This window comes from Olea europaea, unplaced genomic scaffold (genome assembly GCF_002742605.1).
Source record: "Olea europaea var. sylvestris unplaced genomic scaffold, O_europaea_v1 scaffold679, whole genome shotgun sequence".
NCBI lineage: Eukaryota > Viridiplantae > Streptophyta > Magnoliopsida > Lamiales > Oleaceae > Olea > Olea europaea.
Genome location: NW_019265173.1, coordinates 292,084 through 314,899, shown reverse-complemented (window position 1 = coordinate 314,899; position 22,816 = coordinate 292,084).

The window sequence follows — 22,816 nt, the reverse complement described above, 5'->3', positions numbered from 1 at the left end:
TTATCATGAAAACAAAAAAAAAATTCATTGGCTCGATTCCAATCGAATTAGACTAGCAATTCGCCAAAAACAAATAAACCCGAAGTTATCATGAAAATGAAAATAATTTTTCATTGGCTAGATTCCAATCGAATTAGACATGCAATTCGTCAAAAATGAACAAACCCGAAGTTATCATGAAATCAAAAACCACTTTTCATTGGCTTGATTCCAATTGAATTAGACAAGCAATTCGCTAAAAACGAATAAACCCAAAGTTATCATGAAATCAAAAACCACCTTTCATTGGCTCGATTCTAATCGAATTAGACTAGCAATTCGCCAAAAATGAACAAACCCGAAGTTATTATGAAATCAAAAACCACTTTTCATTGGCTCAATTCCAATCGAATTAGAACAGCAATTTGCCGAAAACGTCAAAGTCGAAGTTTTCATGAAAAAGAATTTCATTGGCTCGATTCCAATCGAATTAGACTAGTAATTCGCCAAAAGCGAACAAACCGAAGTTATCATGAAAACAAAAACCACTATTCATTGGCTCGATTCCGATCGAACTAGACTAGCAATTCGCCAAAAACGTACAAACCCTAAATTATCATGAAATCAAAAATCACTTTTCATTGGCTCGATTCCGATCAAATTAGACTACAATTCGCCAAAAACGAACAAAACCAAAGTTATCATGAAAACAAAAATCAATTTTCATTGTCTTGATTCTAATCGAATTAGACAAGCAATTCGTCGAAAACGAACAAACCCGAAGTATTAGACTAGCAATTCGAAAAAAATGAAGAAAGATGAAGTTATCGTGAAATCAAAAACCACTTTTTGTCGGCTCAATTCCAATCGAATTAGACAGGTATTTCAGCAAATGCGAAAAAAACCTGAAGTTATCATGAAATCAAAAACAACTATTCACCGGTTCGATTCCAATCGAATTAGACTAGCAATTTGCCAAAAACAAACAAACTCAAAGTTATCAAGAAATCAAAAACTACTTTTCATTGGCTCGATTCCAATCGAATTAGACTAGTAATTCGCCAAAAATGAACAATCCGAAGTTATCATGAAAACGAAAACAAATTTTCATTGGCTCGATTCCAATCGAATTAGACAAGCGATTCATCGAAGACGAACAAACCCGAAGTTATCATGAAATCAAAAATCACTTTTCATTGGCTTGATTTCAATCGAATTAGAGTTGCAATTCGCCAAAAACGAACAAACCCGAAGTTATCATGAAATCAAAAACCACTTTTCATTGGCTCAATTCTAATCGAATTAGACTAGCAATTCGCCAAAATCGAACAAACCCGAAGTTATCATGAAATCAAAAACCACTTTTCATTGGCTCAATTCTAATCGAATTAGACTAGCAATTCGCCAAAATCGAACAAACCCGAAGTTATCATGAAATCAAAAACCACTTTTCATTGGCTCAATTCTAATCGAATTAGACTAGCAATTCGCCAAAATCGAACAAACCCGAAGTTATCATGAAATCAAAAACCACTTTTCGTTGGCTTGATTCTAATCGAATTAGACTAGTAATTCGCCAAAAACGAACAAACCCGATGTTATCATGAAATCAAAAACCACTTTTCATTGGCACGATTCCAATCGAATTAGAGAAGCGATTCGTCGAAAATGAACAAACCCGAAGTTATCATGAATCAAAAACCACTTTTCGTTGGCTCGATTCTAATCGAATTAGACTAGCAATTCGCCAAAAAGAACAAAATCGAAGCTATCATGAAAAATAAACCACTTTTCATTGGCTCGATTCCGATCGAATTAGACTAACAATTTGCCAAAAACGAACAAAACCAAAGTTATCATGAAAACAAAAACCAATTTTCATTGGCTCGAGTCCAATCGAACTAGACAAGCAATTCACTGAAAACGAACAAACTTCAAGTATTAGACTAGCAATTCGAAAAAAATGAAGAAAGACGAAGTTATCATGAAATCAAAAACCACTTTTTGTCGGCTCGATTCTAATCGAATTAGACTGGTATTTCACCAAAAACGAACAAACCCGAAGTTATCATGAAATCAAAAACCACTTTTCGTTGGCTTGATTCTAATCGAATTAGACTAGCAATTTGCCAAAAACGAACAAACCCGATGTTATCATGAAATCAAAAACAACTTTTCATTGGCACGATTCCAATCGAATTAGAGAAGCGATTCGTCGAAAATGAACAAACCCGAAGTTATCATGAATCAAAAACCACCTTTCATTGGCTCGATTCTAATCAAATTAGACTAGCAATTCGCCAAAAATGAACAAACCCGAAGTTATCATGAAATCAAAAACCACTTTTCATTGGCTTGATTCTAATCGAATTAGACTAGTAATTCGCCAAAAACGAACAAACCCGTTGTTATCATGAAATCAAAAACCACTTTTCATTGGCTTGATTCTAATCGAATTAGACTAGTAATTCGCCAAAAACGAACAAACCCGTTGTTATCATGAAATCAAAAACCACTTTTCATTGGCACGATTCCAATCGAATTAGAGAAGCGATTCGTCGAAAATGAACAAACCCGAAGTTATCATGAATCAAAAACCACTTTTCGTTGGCTCGATTCTAATCGAATTAGACTAACAATTCGCCAAAAAGAACAAAACCGAAGCTATCATGAAATCAAAAACCACTTTTCATTCGCTCGATTCCAATCGAATTAGACGAACAATTTGCCAAAAACGAGCAAAACCGAAGTTATCATGAAAACAAAAACCAATTTTCATTGGCTCGATTCCAATCGAATTAGACAAACAATTCACTAAAAACGAACAAACTTCAAGTATTAGACTAGCAATTCGAAAAAAATGAAGAAAGACGAAGTTATCATGAAATCAAAAACCAATTTTTGTCGGCTCGATTCTAATCGAATTAGATTGGTATTTCACCAAAAACGAACAAACCCGAAGTTATCATGAAATCAAAAATCACTTTTCATTGGCTCGATTCCAATCGAATTAGACTGGCAATTCGCCGAAAATGAACAAATCCAAAGTTATCATGAAATCAAAAACCACCTTTCATTGGTTCGATTCCAATCGAATTAGACAAGCAATTCTCCGAAAACAAACAAAACCGAAGTTATCATGAAATCAAAAACCACTTTTCATTGGCTCGATTCCAATCGAATTGGACTAGCAATTCGCCAAAAAGGAATAAACCCGAAGTTAACATGAAACCTAAAACCACTTTTCATTGGCTCGATTCCCATCGAATAATACTAGCAATTTGCCGAAAATGAACAAACCTGAAGTTATCATGAAATCAAAAATGACTGTTCATTGGCTCGATTCCAATCGAATTAGACTAGCAATTTGTCAAAAATGAACAAACCCGAAGATATCATGAAATCAAAAATCACTTTTCATTGGCACGATTGAATCGAATTTGACTAGCAATTCGCAAAAAACGAACAACCCCGAAGTTATCATGAAAACGAAAACAACTTTTCATTGTCTCGATTCCAATCGAATTAGACAAGCAATTCGTCGAAAACAAACAAACTCGAAGTTATCATGAAATCAAAAACCACTTTTCATTGGCTCGATTCCAACCAAATTAGACTTGCAATTCGCCATAAACGAACGAACCCGAAGTTATCATCAAGTCAAAAACCACTTTTCATTGGCTCGATTCCAATCGAATTGGACTAGCAATTTGCCGAAAATGGTCAAACCCGAAGTTATCATAAAATCAAAAACCACTTTTCATTGGCTCGATTCCAATCGAATTAGATTAGCAATTTGCCAAAAATGAACAAACTCAAAGTTATCATGAAAACAAAAACCACTTTTCATTGGTGTGATTCCAATCGAATCGGACTACCAACTCGCCAAAATTGAACGAACCCGAAGTCATCATGAAATCAAAAACCACTTTTCATTGGCTCGATTCCAATCGAATTGGACAAGCAATTCGCCAAAAATGAAGAAACCCGAAGTTTTCATCAAATCAAAAACCTTCATAGGCTTGATTCTAATCGAATTAGACTAACAACTCGCCTTAAACGAACAAACCGCAGTTATCATGAAATTAAAAATCACTTTTCATTGGCTCTATTCCAATCGAATTAGACTAGCAATTCACCAAAAAGAAATAAGCCCAAAGTGTTCATGAAATCAAAAACCACTTTTCATTGGCTATATTCCAAATGAATTAGACTAGCAATTTGCCGAAAACGATCAAACCCGAAGTTATCATGAAAACAAAAACCACTTTTCATTGGCTCGATTCCAAACGAATTTGACTAGCCATTTGCCAAAAATGAACATACCCTAAGTTATCATGAAAACGAAAACAACTTTTCATTGTCTCAATTCCAATCAAATTAGACTAGCAATTCGCCAAAAACGAACAAACTCGAAGTTATCATGAAATCAAAAACCACTTTTCATTGGCTCGATTCCAATCAAATTAGAATAGCAATTCGCCAAAAACGAACGAACCCGAAGTCATCATGAAATCAAAAACCACTTTTCATTGGCTCGATTCCAATCGAATTGGACTAGCAATTTGCCGAAAATGGTCAAACCCGAAGTTATCATAAAATCAAAAACCACTTTTCATTGGCTCGATTCCAATCGAATTAGATTAGCAATTTACCAAAAATGAACAAACTCAAAGTTACCATGAAAACAAAAACCACTTTTCATTGGCGTGATTCCAATCGAATCGGACTAGAAACTCGCCAAAAACGAATGAACCCGAAGTCATCATGAAATCAAAAACCACTTTTCATTAGCTCGATTCCAATCGAATTGGACTAGCAATTCGCCAAAAATGAAGAAACCCGAAGTTTTCATCAAATCAAAAACCTTCATAGGCTTGATTCTAATCGAATTAGACTAGCAACTCGCCATAAACGAACAAAGCCGCAGTTATCATGAAATTAAAAATCACTTTTCATTGGCTCTATTCCAGTCGAATTAGACTAGCAATTTAACACGAATAAATAAGCCCAAAGTGTTCATGAAATCAAAAACAACTTTTCATTGGCTAGATTCCAAATGAATTAGACTAGCAATTTGTCGAAAATGATCAAACCCGAAGTTATCATGAAAACAAAAACCACTTTTCATTGGCTCGATTCCAATCGAATTAGATAAGCAATTTGTCGAAAATGATCATACCCGAAGTTTTCATGAAATAAAAAAAATATTTCATTAACTCGATTCCAATCGAATTAGATAAGAATTTGTCGAAAATGATCATACCCGAAGTTTTCATGAAATAAAAAAAAACATTTCATTAGCTCGATTCCAATCAAATTAGACTAGCATTTCACCAAAAACGAACAAACCCGAAATTATCATGAAAACAAAAACAACTTTTCATTGGCTTGATTCCGATCGAATTAGACTAGCTATTCGCCTAAAACGAACAAACCCGAAGTTATCATGAAATCAAAAACCACTTTTCATTGGCTCGATTCCAACTGAATTAAACTCGTAATTTGCCGAAAACGATCAAACCCAAAGTTTTCAATAAATCAAAAACCACATTTCTCAGGCTTGATTCCAATCGAGTTAGACTAGCATTTCGCCTAAAACATACAAAGCCAGAATTATCATGAAATCAAAGACCACTTTTCATTGGGTCGATTCCAATCGAATTTGACTAGCAATTTGCCAAAAACGAACAAACCCGAAGGCTCATGAAATCAAAAACCACATTTCATTGGTTAGATTCCAAACGAATTAGACTAGCAATTCGCCAAAAATAAACCTACCTAAAGTTATCTTGAAATCAAAAACCACTTTTCATTACCTCGATTCCAATTGAATTAGAGAAGCAATTCGTCGAAAATGGACAAACCCGAAGTTATCATGAAATCAAAAACCACTTTTCGTCGGCTCAATTCTAATCGAATTAGACTAGCAATTCGCCAAAAATGAACAAACCCGAAGTTATCATGAAATCAAAAACCACTTTTCATTGGCTCGATTCCAATCGAATTAGACTAGCAATTCGCCAAAAATGAACAAACCCGAAGTTATCATGAAATCAAAAACCACTTTTCATTGGCTCGATTCCAATCAAATTAGACTAGCAATTTATCGAAAACGATCGAACGTGCTATTCCCTTGAAATCAAAAACCAAGTTTCATAGGCTCGATTCCAATCGAATTGGAATAACAATTCGCCAAAACCGAACAGACTCGACGTTATCATGAAATCAAAAACCACTTATCATTGGCTCGATTCCAATCGAATTAGAGAAGCAATTTGCCGAAAATGATCAAACCCGAAGTTATCTTGAAATCAAAAACAACTTTTCATTGGCTCGATTCCAATCGAATTAGACTAGCAATTCGCAAAAAATGAGCAAACCCGAAGTTATCATGAAGTCAAAAACACTTTTCATTGGCTCGATTCCAATTGAATTAGACTAGCAATTCGTCAAAAATGAAAAAACTGAAGTTATCATGAAATCAAAAACCACTTTTCATTGGCTCGATTCCAATCGAATTAGACTAGCAATTTGCTGAAAATGATCAAACCCGAATTATCGTCAAATCAAAAACCACTTTTCGTTGGCTCGATCCCAATTGAATTAGACTAGCAATTCATCAAAAATGAAGAAACCCGAAGTTATCATGAAATCAAAAATCACTTTTCATTGGCTCGATTCGAATCGAATTAGACTTGCAATACTCCAAAAATGAGCAAACCCGAAGTTACAATGAAATCAAAGACCACTTTTCATTGGCTCGATTCCAATTGAGTTAGACTAGCAATTTGCCGAAAACAATCAAACCCGAAGTTTTCATTAAATCAAAAACCACATTTCATAGGATTGATTCCAATCGAATTAGACTAGCAATTCGCCTTAAACGAACAAAGCCGCAGTTATCGTGAAATCAAAAATCACTTTTCATTGGCTCGATTCCAATCGATTTAGACTAACAATTCGCAAAAAACAAGCAAACCCGAAGTGTTCATGAAATCAAAAACAACTTTTCATTTGCTAGATTCCAAGTGAATTAGACTAGAAATTTGCCGAAAACGAACAAACCTAACGTTATCATGAAATCAAAATAAACTTTTCATTGGCTCGATTCCAATCGAATTAGACTAGCAATTCGTCAAATATGAACCAACCCGAAGTTATCTTGAAATCAAAAACCACTTTTCATTGGCTCGATTCCAATCAAATTAGAGAATTAATTCATCGAAAATGAACAAACCCAAAGTTATCATCAAATCAAAAACCACTTCTTGTTTGCTCGATTCTAGTCGATTTAGACAAGCAATTCGCCAAAAATGATCAAACCCGAAGTTATCATGAAATCAAAAACCACTTTTCATTGGCTCAATTCTAATCGAATTGGACTAGCAATTTGCTAAAAACGATCAAACCCACTGTTTTCTTGAAATCAAAAACCACATTTTACAGGCTCGATTCCAATCGAATTAGACGAACAATTCGCCAAAAATGAACAGACCCGACGTCATCATGAAGTCAAAAACACTTTTCATTGGCTCGATTCCAATTGAATTAGACAAGCAATTCGCCAAAAACAAATAAACATAAAGTTATCATGAAATCAAAAACCACTTTTCATTGGCTCGATTCCAATCGAATTAGACTAGCAATTTGTCGAAAACGACCAAACCCGAAGTTATCATCAAATCAAAAACCACTTTTCGTTAGCTCGATCTCAATCGAATTAGACTAGCAATTCGCCAAAAATGAAGAAACCCGAAGTTATCCTGAAATCAAAAACCACTTTTCATTGGCCCGATTCCAATCGAATTAGACTTACAATTCGCCAAAAATGAACAAACCCGAAGTTACGATGAAATCAAAAACCACTTTTCATTGGCTCTATTCCAATTCAGTTAGACTAGCAATTTGCCGAAAACGATCAAACCTGAAGTTTTCATTAAATCAAAAACCACATTTCGTGGGCTTGATTCCAACCGAATTAGACTAGCAATTCGCCCTAAACGAACAAAGCCGTAGTTATCATGAAATCAAAAACCACTTTTCATTGGCTCGATTCCAATCAAGTTAGACTAGCAATTCGCCAAAAATGAACAAACCCGAAGTGTTCATGAAATCAAAAACCACTTTTCATTGGCTAGATTGCAAATGAATTAGACTAGCAATTTACCGAAAATGAACAAACCCGAAGTTATCATGAAATCAAAATCAACTTTTCATTGGCTCGATTCCAATCGAATTAGACTAGCAATTTGCCAAAAATGAGCGAACCCGAAGTTATCTTGAAATCAAAAACCACTTTTCGTTGGCTCGATTCCAATCGAATTAGAGAAGCAATTCGTCGAAAATGAACAGACCCAAAGTTAACATGAAACCAAAAACCACTTTTCGTTGGCTCGACTCTAATCGAATTAGACTAGAAATTCACCAAAAATGAACAAACCCGAAGTTATCATGAAATCAAAAACCACTTTTCTTTGGCTCGATTCCAGTCGAATTAGACTAGCAATTTGCTAAAACCGATCAGACCCACTGTTTTCTTAAAATCAAAAACCACATTTCATAGGCCCAATTCTAATTGAATTAGACTAACAATTCGCCATAAACGAACAGACCCGACGTCATCATGAAATCAAAAACCACTTTTCATTGGCTCAATTCCAATCGAATTAGACTAGCAATTTGTCGAAAATGATCAAACCCGAGGTTATCACGAATCAAAAACAACTTTTCATTGGCTCGATTCCAATCGAATTAGACTAGCAATTCGTCAAAAACGACCAAACCCGACGTTATCATGAAAAAAGAAAAACACTTTTCATTTGCTTGATTCCGATTGAATTAGACTAGCAATTCGTCAAAAACTAACAAGCTCGAAGTTATCATGAAATTAAAAACCACTTTTCATTGGCTCGAATCCAATCGAATTAGACTAGCAATTTGCCGAAAACGATCTAACCCGAAGTTATCATGAAATCAAAAATCACTTTTTATTGGCTCTGTTCCAATCGAATTAGACTAGCAATTCGCCAAAAACGAACAAATTGGAAGTTATCACGAAATCAAAACCCACTTTTCATCGGCTCAATTCCATTCGAATTATACTTGCAATTCATCAAAAATGAACAAACCCGAAGTTATCATGAAATCAAAAACTACTTTTCATCGGCTCGATTCCAATCGAATTAGACTGATAATTTGCCAAAAACGAACAAACCCGAAGTTATCATGAAAACAAAAACCACTAATCATTGGCTCGATTCCAATCGAATTAGACAAGCAATTCGCTGAAAATGAACAAACCCAAAGTTTTAGAATAGGAATTTGACAAAAATAAAGTAACTTGAAGTTAGCATGAAATCAAAAACCACTTTTCATTAACACGATTCCAATCGAATTAGACTGGCATTTCGCCAAATATGAACAAACTCGAAGTTATCATGAAAACAAAAACCACTTTTCATTGTCGTGATTCGAATCGAATCGGACTAGTAATTCGCCAAAAATGAACAAACCCGAAGTTATCATGAAATCAAAAACCACTTTTCATTGGCTCGATTCCAATCGAATTGGACTAGTAATTCGCTAAAAACGAAGAAACCCAATGTTTTCATCAAATCAAAAACCTTCATAGGCTTGATTCCAATCGAATTAGACTAGCAATTCGCCTTATACGAACAAAGTCGCAGTGATCATGAAATCAAAAACCACTTTTCATTGACTCGATTCCCATCGAATTAGACTAACAATTCGCCAAAAACGAACAAGCCCAAAGTGTTCATGAAATCAAAAACCACTTTTCATTGGCTAGATTCCAAATGAATTAGACTAGCAATTCGCCGAAAATGATCAAACCCGAAGTTATCATGAAAATAAAAACTACTTTTCATTGGCTCGATTCCAATCGAATTAGACTAGCAATTTGCCAAAAAATGAATAAACCCGAAGTTATCATGAAATTAAAAACCACTTTTCATTGGCTCGATTCCAATCTAATTAGATTAGTAATTCGCTAAAAACGAACAAACCCAAAGTTATCATGAAATCAAAAACCACTTTTCATTGGCTCGATTCCAATCGAATTAGACTAGCAATTTGCCAAAAACGAACAAACCCAAAGTTATCATGAAATCAAAAACCACTTTTCATTGGCTCGATTCCAATCGAATTAGACTAGCAATTCGCCAAAAAAGAGAAAACCCGAAGTCATCATGAAATGAAAACCCACTTTTCATTGGCTCGATTCCAATCGAATTAGACTAGCAATTCGCCATAAACGAACAAACCCGACGCTATCACGAAATCAAAAACCACTTTTCATTGGCTCGATTCCAATCGAATTAGACAAGCAATTTGTCGAAAATGATCAAACCCGAAGTTTTCATTAAAAAAACATTTCATTGGCTCAATTCCAATTGAATTAGACTAGCAATTCGCCAAAAATGAATAACCCCGAAATTATCATGAAAACAAAAACAACTTTTCATTAGCTCGATTCCGATCGAATTAGACTAGCAATTCGCCTAAAACGAACAAACCCGAAGTTATCATGAAATCAAAAACCATTTTTCATTGGCTCGATTCAAATCAAATTAGACTAGCAATTCGCAAAAAACGAACAAACCCGAATTTACAATGAAATCAAAAACCATTTTTCATTGGCTCGATTGAATTAGACTAGCAATTTGCCGAAAACGATCAAACCCGAAGTTTTCATTAAATCAAAAACCACATTTCTTAGGCTTGATTCCAATCGAATTAGACTAGCGATTCGCCTTAAACAAACAAAGCCGCAGTTATCATGAAATCAAAAACCACTTTTGATTGGCTCGATTCCAATCAAATTAGACTAGCAATTCGCCAAAAAAGAACAAACCCGAAGTGTTCATGAAATCAAAAACAACTTTTCATTGGCTAGATTCCAAATGAATTAGACTAGCAATTTGCCAAAAACGAACAAATTCGAAGTTATCATGAAATCAAAATCAACTTTTCATTGGCTCGATTCTAATCGAATTAGACTAGTAATTCGCCAAAAAAGAACCGACCCAAAGTTATCTTGAAATCCAAAACCACTTTTCATTGGCTCGATTCCAATCAAATTAGAGAAGTGATTCGTCGAAAATGAACAAACCCAAAGTTATCATGAAATCAAAAACCACTTTTCGTTGGCTCGATTCTAATCGAATTAGACTAGCAATTCGCCAAAAATGAACAAACTCGAAGTTATCATGAAATCAAAAACCACTTTTCATTTGCTCGATTCCAATCGAATTAGACTAGCAATTTGCTAAAAACGATCAAACCCACTGTTTTCTTGAAATCAAAAACCACATTTCATAGGCTCGATTCCAATCGAATTAGACTAACAATTCGTCAAAAACGAACCGACCTGACGTCATCATGAAATCAAAAACTACTTTTCATTGGCTCGATTCCAATCGAATTAGACTAGCAATTTGCCGAAAACGATCAAACCCGAAGTTATCATGAAATCAAAAACAACCTTTCATTGGCTCGATTCCAATCGAATTAGACTAGCAATTTGCCGAAAACGATCAAACCCGAAGTTATCATGAAATCAAAAACAACCTTTCATTGGCTCGATTCCAATCGAATTAGACTAGCAATTCGCCAAAAACGAGCATACCCGAAGTTATCATGAAAAAAGAAAAACACTTTTCATTGGCTTGATTTCAATTGAATTAGACTAGCAATTCGCCAAAAATAACAAACTTGAAGTTATAATGAAATCAAAAATCACTTCCCGAAGTTATCATGAAATCAAAAACCACTTTTCTTTGGCTCGATTCCAATCGAATTAAACAAGCAATTCGTCGAAAACAAACAAACCCAAAGTTATCATGGAATAAAAAATCACTTTTCGTTGGCTCGGTTCCAATTTGATTAGACTAGCAATTCGCCAAAAATGAACAAACCCGAAGTTATCATGAAATCAAAAACCACTTTTCATTGGCTCGATTCTAATCGAATTAGACAGCAATTCACCAAAAAGAACATACCCGAAGTAACAACGAAATCAAAAACCACTTTTCACTGCCTCGATTCCAATGGAATTAGACTAGCAGTTTACCGAAAACGATCAAACCCGAAGTTATCATGAAATCAAAAATCATTTTTTATTGGCCCGATTCCAATCTAATTAGACTAGCAATTCACCAAAAACAAACAAATCCGAAGTTATCCTGAAATCAAAAACCACTTTTCATTGGCTCGATTCCAATCGAATTAGAGAAGCAATTCACTGAAGATGAACAAACCCGAAGTTATCATGAAATCAAAAACCACTTTTCATTGGCTCAATTCCAATCGAATTAGACTAGCAATTTGCCGAAAATGATCAAACCCGCTGTTTTCTTGAAATCGAAAACGACATTTCATAGGCACGATTCCAATCGAATTAGACTAACAATTCGCCAAAAACGAACAGACCCAACATTAACATGAAATCAAAAACCACTTTTCATTGGCTCGATTCCAATCGAATTAGACTAGCAATTTGCGAAAAATGATCAAACCAGAGGTTATCATGAAATCCAAAACAACTTTTCATTGGTTCGATTCCAATCGAATTAGACTAGCAATTCGCCTAACACTAACAAACCCGAAGTTATAATGAAATCAAAAACCACTTTTAATTGGCTCGATTCCAATCGAATTAGACTAGCAATTTGCCAAAAATGATCTAACCCGAAGTTATCATGAAATGAAAAATCACTTTTCATTGGCTCGATTCCAATCGAATTAGACTAGCAATTCGCCAAAAATGAACAAACCAGAAGTTATCATGAAATTAACAACCACTTTACATCGGCTCAATTCCAATCGAATTAGACGAACAATTCACCAAAACGAACAAACCCGAAGCTATCATGAAATCAAAAACCACTTTTCAATGGCTCGATTCCAATCGAATTAGACTAGCAATTCGCCAAAAATGAACAAACCCAAAGTTATCATGAAATCAAAGACCACTTTTCATTGGCTCGATTCCAATCGAATTAGACAAGCAATTCGCTGAAAATGAACAAAACCAAAGTTTTAGACTAGCAATTCAACAAAAATGAAGAAACTTGAAGTTAGCATGAAATCAAAAACCACTTTTTATTGGCTCGATTCCAATTGAATTAGACTGGCATTTCACCAAAAATGGACAAACCTGAAGTTATCATGAAATCAAAAACTACTTTTCATTGGCTCGATTCCAACCGAATTAGACTAGCAATTTGCCGAAAACGATCAAACCCGAAGTTATCATGAAATCAAAAATAACCTTTCATTGGCTCAATTCCAATCGAATTAGACTAGCAATTCGCCAAAAACGAGCAAACCCGAAGTTATCATGAAAAAAGAAAAACACTTTTCATTGGCTTGATTTCAATTAAATTAGACTAGCAATTTGCCAAAAACTGACAAACATGAAGTTATAATGAAATCAAAAATCACTTTTCATTGGCTCAATTCCAATCGAATTGGACTAGCAATTTGCCGAAAACGATCTAAACCAAAGTTATCATGAAATCAAAAATCAGTTTTCATTGGCTCTGTTCCAATCGAATTAGACTAGCAATTCGCCAAAAACAAACAAATCGGAAGTTATCATGAAATCAAAACCCACTTTTCCTCGGCTAAATTCCAATCGAATTATACTAGCAATTCACCAAAAATGAAAAAACTGAAAGATATCATGAAATCAAAAACCATTTTTCATTGGCTCGATTCCAATCGAATTAGACTAGCAAAGCAATTCGCTAAAAATGAACAAACCCAAAGTTATAGACTAGGAATTCGACAAAAAAAAAAAGAAACTTGAAGTTAGCATGAAATCAAAAACCACTTTTCATTGGCTCGATTCCAATCGAATTAGACTGGCATTTCGCTAAAATGAACAAACCCGTAGTTATCATGAAATCAAAAACCACTTTTCATTGGCCCGATTCCAATCGAATTAGACTAGCAATTCGCCAAAAACGAACAAACCCAAAGTTATCATGAAATCAAAAACCACTTTTCATTGGCCCGATTCCAATCGAATTAGACTAGCAATTCGCCAAAAACGAACAAACCCAAAGTTATCATGAAATCAAAAACCACTTTTCATTGGCTCGATTCCAATACGAATTAGACAAGCAATTCGTCGAAAACAAACAATCCCGAAGTTATCACGAAATAAAAAACCACTTCTCCTTGGCTCAATTCCAATCGAATTAGACTAACAATTCGCCAAAAATGAACAATCCCGAAGTTATCATGAAATCAAAAACCACTTTTCTTTGGCTCGATTCCCATCGAATTAGACTAGCAATTCACCAAAAATGAACAAACCCGAAGTTACAATGAGATAAAAAATCACTTTTCATTGGCTCGATTCCAATTAAATTAGACTAGGAGTTTGCCGAAAATGATCAAACCCGAAGTTTCCATTAAATCAAAAACCACATTTCATAGGCTCGATTCCAATCGAATTAGACCAACAAATCGCCAAAAACAAACAAACCTGAAGTTATCATGAAATCAAAAACCACTTTTCACTGGCTCGATTCCAATCGAATTAGACTAGCGAATTGCCAAAATGAACAAACCCGATGTTTTCATGAAATGAAAAATTGCTTTTCATTGGGTCGATTCCAATCGAATTAGACAAGCAATTTAGCAAAAATGTACAAACCCGAAGTTATGATGAAATTAAAAACCACTTTTCATTGGCTATATTCCAATCGAATTACAGAAGCAATTCGCCGAAAACAAACAAGCCCGAAGTTATCATGAAATCAAAAACCACTTTTCGTTGGCTCTATTCCAATCGAATTAAAAAAGCAATTCATCGAAAACAAACAAACCCGAAGTTATCATGAAATAAAAAATCACTTTTCGCTGGCTCGATTCCAATCGAATTAGACTAGCAATTCGCCAAAAATGAACAAACCCGAAGTTATCATGAAATCAAAAACCACTTTTCATTGGCTCGATTCTAATCGAATTAGACAGCAATTCACCAAAAAGAACATACCCGAAGTAACAACGAAATCAAAAACCACTTTTCACTGCCTCGATTCCAATGGAATTAGACTAGCAGTTTACCGAAAACGATCAAACCCGAAGTTATCATGAAACCAAAAACCATTTTTTATTGGCCCGATTCCAATCTAATTAGACTAGCAATTCGCCAAAAACAAACAAACCCGAACTTATCCTGAAATCAAAAACCACTTTTCATTGGCTCGATTCCAATCGAATTAGAGAAGCAATTCGCTGAAGATGAACAAACCCGAAGTTATCATGAAATCAAAAACCACTTTTCATTGGCTCGATTCCAATCGAAACCGAAGTTATCATGAAATCAAAAACCACTTTTCATTGGCTCGATTCCAATCGAATTAGACTAGCAATTTGCCGAAAACGATCAAACCCGCTATTTTCTTGAAATCGAAAACCACATTTCATAGGCACGATTCCAATCGAATTAGACTAACAATTCGCCAAAAATGAACAGACCCAACGTTAACATGAAATCAAAAATCACTTTTCATTGGCTCGATTCCAATCGAATTAGACTAGCAATTTGCGGAAAACGATCAAACCAGAGGTTATCATGAAATCAAAAACAACTTTTCATTGGCTCGATTCCAATCGAATTAGACTAGCAATTCGCCTAAAACTAACAAACCCGAAGTTGTAATGAAATCAAAAACCACTTTTAATTGGCTCGATTCCAATCGAAATAGACTAGCAATTTGCAAAAAATGATCTAACCCGAAGTTATCATGAAATGAAAAATAACTTTTCAATGGCTCGATTCCAATCGAATTAGACTAGCAATTCGCCAAAAACAAACAAATCGAAAGTTATCATGAAATTAAAAACCACTTTACATCGGCTCAATTCCAATCGAATTAGACTAACAATTCACCAAAACGAACAAACCCGAAGCTATCATGAAATCAAAAACCACTTTTCAATGGCTCGATTCCAATCGAATTAGACTAGCAATTCGCCAAAAATGAACATACCCAAAGTTATCATGAAATCAAAGACCACTTTTCATTGGCTCGATTCCAATCGAATTAGACAAGCAATTCGCTGAAAATGAACAAAACCAAAGTTTTAGACTAGCAATTCAACAAAAATGAAGAAACTTCAAGTTAGCATGAAATCAAAAACCACTTTTTATTGGCTCGATTCCAATCGAATTAGACTGGCATTTCACCAAAAATGGACAAACCTAAAGTTATCATGAAATCAAAAACAACTTTTCCTTGGCCCGATTCCAGTCGAATTAGACTAGCAATTCGCCAAAAACGAACAAACCCGAAGTTATCATGAAATCAAAAACCACTTTTCGTTGGCTCGATTCCAAAACGAATTAGACAAGCAATTCGTCGAAAACGAACAATCCCGAAGTTATCATGAAATAAAAAACCACTTCTTATTGGCTCGATTCCAATCGAATTAGTCTAACAATTCGCCAAAAATGAACAATCTCAAAGTTATCATGAAATCAAAAACCACTTTTCTTTGGCTCGATTCCAATCGAATTAGACTAGCAATTCGCAAAAAACGAACAAACCCGAAGTTATCATGAAATCAAAAATCACTTTTCATTGGCTCGATTCCAATCGAATTAGAGTAGCAATTCGCTGAAGACGAACATACCCAAAGTTATCATGAAATCAAAAACCACTTTTCATTGGCTCGATTCCAATCGAATTAGACCAGCAATTTGCCGAAAACGATCAAACTCGCTTTTTTCTTGAAATCGAAAACCACATTTCATAGGCTCGATTTCAATCGAATTAGACTAACAATTCGCCAAAAACGAACAAACCCGACGTTATCATGAATCAAAAACCACTTTTCATTGGCTCAATTCCAATCGAATTAGACTAGCAATTTGTCGAAAACGATCAAACCCGAGGTTATCATGAAATCAAAAAAAACTTTTCATTGGCTCGATTCCAATCGAATTAGACTAGCAATTCGCCTAAAACTAACAAACCCGAAGTTATAATGATATCAAAAATCACTTTTAATTGGCTCGATTCAAATCGAATTAGACTAGCAATTTGCCTAAAATGATCTAACCCGAAGTTATCATGAAATGAAAAATCACTTTTCATTGGCTCGGTTCCAATCGAATTAGACTAGCAATTCGCCAAAAATGAACAAACCAGAAGTTATCATGAAATCAAAAACTACTTTTCATCGACTCAATTCCAATCGAATTAGACTAACAATTCACCAAAACGAACAAACCCGAAGCTACCATGAAATCAAAAACCACTTTTTAATGGCTCGATTCCAATCGAATTAGAGTAGCAATTCGCCAAAAATGAACAAACACAAAGTTATCATGAAAACAAAGACCACTTTTCATTTGTTCGATTCCAATCGAATTAGACAAGCAATTCACTGAAAACAAACAAACCCAAAGTTTTAGACTAGCAATTCGACAAAAATGAAGAAACTTGAGGTTAGCATGAAATCAAAAACCACTTTTCATTGGCTCGATTCCAATCTAATTAGACTGGCATTTCACCAAAAATGGACAAACTTGAAGTTATCATGAAATCAAAAACCACTTTTCCTTGGCCCGATTCCAGTCGAATTAGACTAGCAATTCGCCAAAAACGAGCAAACCCAAAGTTATCAAGAAATTAAGAACTACTTTTTATTGGCTCGATTCCAATACGAATTAGACAAGCAATTCGTCGAAAACAAACAATCCCGATATTATCACGAAATAAAAAACAACTTCTCGTTGGCTCGATTCCAATCGAATTAGTCTAACAATTTGCCAAAAAAGAACAATCTCGAAGTTATCATGAAATCAAAAACCACTTTTCTTTGTCTCGATTCCAATCGAATTACACTAGCAATTCGCCAAAAATGAACAAACCGAATTTACAATGAAATCAAAAACCACTTTTCATTGGCTCGATTCCAATTGAATTAGACTAGCAGTTTGTCGAAAACGATCAAACTCGAAGTTTTCATTAAATCAAAAATCACATTTCATAGGCTCGATTCCAATCGAATTAGACTAGCAATTCGCCAAAAACGAACAAACCCTACGTTATCATGAAATCAAAAACAACTTTTCATTGGCTCGATTCCAATCGAATTAGACTAGCAATTCGCCAAAAACGAACAAACCCGAAGTTTTCATTAAATCAAAAACCACTTTTCATTAGGTCGATTCCAATCGAATTAGATAAGCAATTTACCATAAACGTACAAACTCGAAGTTATCATGAAATCAAAGACCACTTTTCACTGGCTCGATTCCAATCGAATTAGACTAGCAATTCGCCAAAAATGAAAAAACCCTAAGTTATCTTTAAATCAAAAACCACTTTTCATTGGCTCAATTCCAATCGAATTAGAGAAGCAATTCGCCAAAAATGAACAAGCCCGAAGTTATCATGAAATCAAAAACCACTTTTCGTTGGCTCTATTCCAATTGACTTAAACAAGCAATTCATCGAAAACAAACAAACCGAAAGTTATCATGAAGTAAAACACCACTTTCCGTTGGCTCGATTCCAATCGAATTAGACTAGCAATTTGCCAAAAACGAACAAACCCGAAGTTATCATGAAATTAAAAACCACTTTTCCTTGGCTCGATTCCAATCGAATTAGACTAGCAGTTCGCCAGAAACGAACAAACCCGAAGTAACAATGAAATCAAAAACCACTTTTCATTGGCTCGATTCCAATGGAATTAGACTAACAGTTTGCCAAAAATGATCAAACCCGAAGTTATCATGAAATCAAAAGCCACTTTTTATTGGATCGATTCCAATCGAATTAGACTAGCAATTTGCCAAAAATGAACAAACCCTAAGTTATCTTGAAATCAAAAACCACTTTTCATTTGCTCGATTCCAATCGAATTAGAGAAGCAATTCGCTGAAGACAAGTAAACCCGAAGTTATCATGAAATCAAAAACTACTTTTCATTGGCTCGATTCCTGTCAAATTAGACTAGCAATTTACCGAAAACGATCAAACCCGCTGTTTTCTTGAAATCAAAAAACCACATTTCATGGGCTCGATTCCAATCGAATTAGACTAACAATTCGTCAAAAACGAACAGACTTGACGTTATCATGAAATCAAAAACCACTTTTCATTGGCTCAATTCCAATCGAATTAGACTAGCAATTTGCCGAAAATGATCAAACCCGAAGTTATCATGAAATCAAAAACTTTAACACCTCGACCCCTAGTGGATCGGAACGCTACTTACTTTACTTAGCTTAACCAGTGCTTTAGTAACAAGTGTATATGCTTTAGCGGACGCTTACATCTTCGGATAATAATTTAAATAACAATACTTCAAATACTTTAAATGAATCATTGAATCATTTTTCAAAACAACAAAATGTAATTTATTTGAAAAAAGCATAACTTGTTCTCGCATTTTGTGTTATTCAAAACTTTAAAGAAATAACATTGGAAAACATTTCATAAAAATAAATTCAAATCACTTATTCACTAAATTTCCATGGGCTCGTTGCATCACTCTCCATCTTCTCCTCCATCCATGGCTGAGGTAGAATTCTTTCAATTTGTAGAGATGGGATTAAACCCGTGAGTTGAAAAACTCAATAGGTGTCATAGGTGCATTCGTGATCATGCTATACATTTCAAAACATTAACTTTATAACTTTTCATACGTGTCGTACATAGAGGCACCATTTGACATGAAGGGGTATGCCGTACCCGAGGGCAGCATTTGACATACAAACATTTCTTCAACATAGAGGGGTATGCCATACCGAAGTACCATTTGACATACAACCATTAACATAGAGGAATATGCCGTACCGGAGTACCATTTGACATACAAACATTAACATGAATCGAAACTTATAACTTAACACGATTAAACACATTGCACCTCTACCTACCTTGATGGATGCTTTTGAAACTTTGAAAACTTGGATTGAAAACTTCGATGAAACTTGGACGTTGAAAAAAATGCACTCCTTTGATGTTTGAAAACCGTTGAGAATTGATGCTTGAAGACACTCCTTGATAGCACGCAAAACTTCTATGAAAAATGCTTGAAAACACTTCTTAAACTTCCAGGAAAAATAGTTTTCCTCCCTCTCTTTTTCTCTCTTGGAAACTCTTTCTTTAGTATGTAAAAGCTCTTGCTTTTGGTGTGAGAAAAAATGAGTGAAATGAGGTCTCTATTTATAGGTAAATATCCCATAACTTAAAGCAAATGAAGGGTCAAATTTCATTTAAGAGAGAAAACATGGGTGCCATTTAAGTTTGAGGTTAAATGCTTCAATTTAGGGGGGTTTTTATTGTCAAAAACGTGGGTGGCCCTTTGAGAAAATAATTGATGAAAATAAATATTTAAATTCTAGAGAAAAACGAGAATTTTCATTTCAGGCAGTTTCGATCGACCAGTTGTAGTCCGGTTCACACTACACAGCTTTCAGTGTTTCTATCATAACTTCTTCTCCCGATATCCTATTGAGGTAATTCAAAGTGCGTTGGAAAGCTAATTCAAAGAGCTACAACTTTTATTTAGATATCATTTTCCAAATCGAATGTTTCCTATGTCGAAAATGGGTCTCAAATGAGACTAAAAATCTGAAGTATACCGTAGTCATCCAATATTCATGTCTTAGTGACACTAAGGTGTCTAGAATTATTTGGGGTTCTACAAAAACAACTTTTCGTTGGCTCGATTCCAATCAAATTAGACTAGCAATATGGCGAAAACGATCAAACCGGAAGTTATCATGAAGTCAAAAACAACTTTTCATTGACTCGATTCCAATCGAATTAGATTAGCAATTCGCCAAAAACGAGCGAACCCGAAGTTATCATGAAAAAAGAAAAACACTTTTCATTGGCTCGATTCCAATTGAATTAGACTAGCAATTCGCCAAAAATTAACAAACCTGAAGTTATCATGAAATCAAAAACCACTTTTCATTGGCTCGATTCCAATCGAATTAGACTAGCAATTTGTCATAAAAGATCTAACCTGAAGTTATCATGAAATCAAAAATCACTTTTCATGGGCTCGGTTCCAATCGAATTAGACTAGCAATTCACCAAAAACAAACAAACCGAAAGTTATCATGAAATCAAAAACCACATTTCATCGGCTCAATTCCAATCGAACTAGATGAGCAATTCACCAAAAACGAACAAACCCGAAGTTATCATGAAATCAAAAACCACTTTTCGTTGGCTCGATTCCAATCGAGTTAGACTAGCAATTCGCCAAAAACGAACAAACCCAAAGTTATCATGAAATCAAAAACCACTTTTCATTTGCACCAAAAACGAACAAACCCAAAGTTATCATGAAATCAAAAATCACTTTTCATTGGCTCGATTCCAATCGAATTATACCAGCATTTTGTCGAAAACGATCTAACCCGTAGTTATCATGAAATCAAAAATCACTTTTCATTGGCTCGGTTCCAATCGAATTAGACTAGCAATTTGAAAAAAAACAAACAAACTGGAAGTTATCATGAAATCAAAAACCACTTTCATTGGCTCGATTCCAATCGAGTTAGACTAGCAATTTGCCAAAAACGAACAAACCCAAAGTTATCATGAAAACAAAAACCACTTTTCATTGGCTCGATTCCAATCGAATTAGATAAGCAATTTGTTGAAATTGAACAAACCCAAAGTTTTAGACTAGCAATTCGACAAAAATGAAGAAACTTGAAGTTAGCATGAAATCAAAAACCACTTTTCATTGGGTCGATTCCAATCGAATTAGACTGGCATAGCGCAAAAAAAGAACAAACCCGAAGTTATCATGAAATCAAAAACCACTTTTCGTTGCCCCAATTCCAATCGAATTAGACTAGCAATTCGCCAAAAACGAACAAACCCAAAGTTATCATGAAATCAAAAACCAGTTTTCATTGGCTCGATTCCAATACGAATTAGACAAGCAATTCATCGAAAACAAACAATCCCGAAGTTATCACGAAATAAAAAACCACTTCTCGTTGGCTCGATTCCAATTGAATTAGACTAACAAATCGCCAAAAAAGAACAAACCAGAAGTTATAATGAAATCAAAAACCACTTTTCATTGGCTCGATTCCAATTGAATTAGACTAGCAGTTTGCCGAAAACGATCAAACCCAAAGTTTTCATTAAATCAAAAACCACATTTCATAGGCTCGATTCCAATCGAATTAGACTAGCAATTTGTCAAAAACGAACAAACTCGAAGTTATCATGAAATCAAAAACCACTTTTCTTTACCTCGATTCCAATCGAATTAGACTAGCAGTTCGCCAAAAACGAACAAACCCCAAGTAACAACGAAATCAAAAACAACTTTTCATTGGCTCGATTCCAATGGAATTAGACTAACAGTTTGTCGAAAACGATCAAACTCGAAGTTACCATGAAATCAAAAACCACTTTTTATTGGCTCGATTCGAATCGAAATAGACTAGCAATTCGCCAAAAACGAACAAACCCCAAGTTATCTTGAAATCAAAAACCACTTTTCATTGGCTCGATTCCAATCGAATTTGAGAAGCAATTCGCTGAAGACGAATAAACCCGAATTTATCATGAAATCAAAAACCACTTTTCATTGAGTTGATTCCAATCGAATTAGAGAAGCAATTCGCTAAAAACGAATAAACCCGAAGTTATAATGAAATCAAAAACCACTTTTTGTTGCCTAGATTCCAATCGAATTAGACTAGCAATTTGTCGAAAACGATCAAACCCGAAGTTTTCATGAAATCAAAAACCTCTTTTCGTTGGCTCGATTCCAATCAAATTAGACTAGCAGTTCGCCT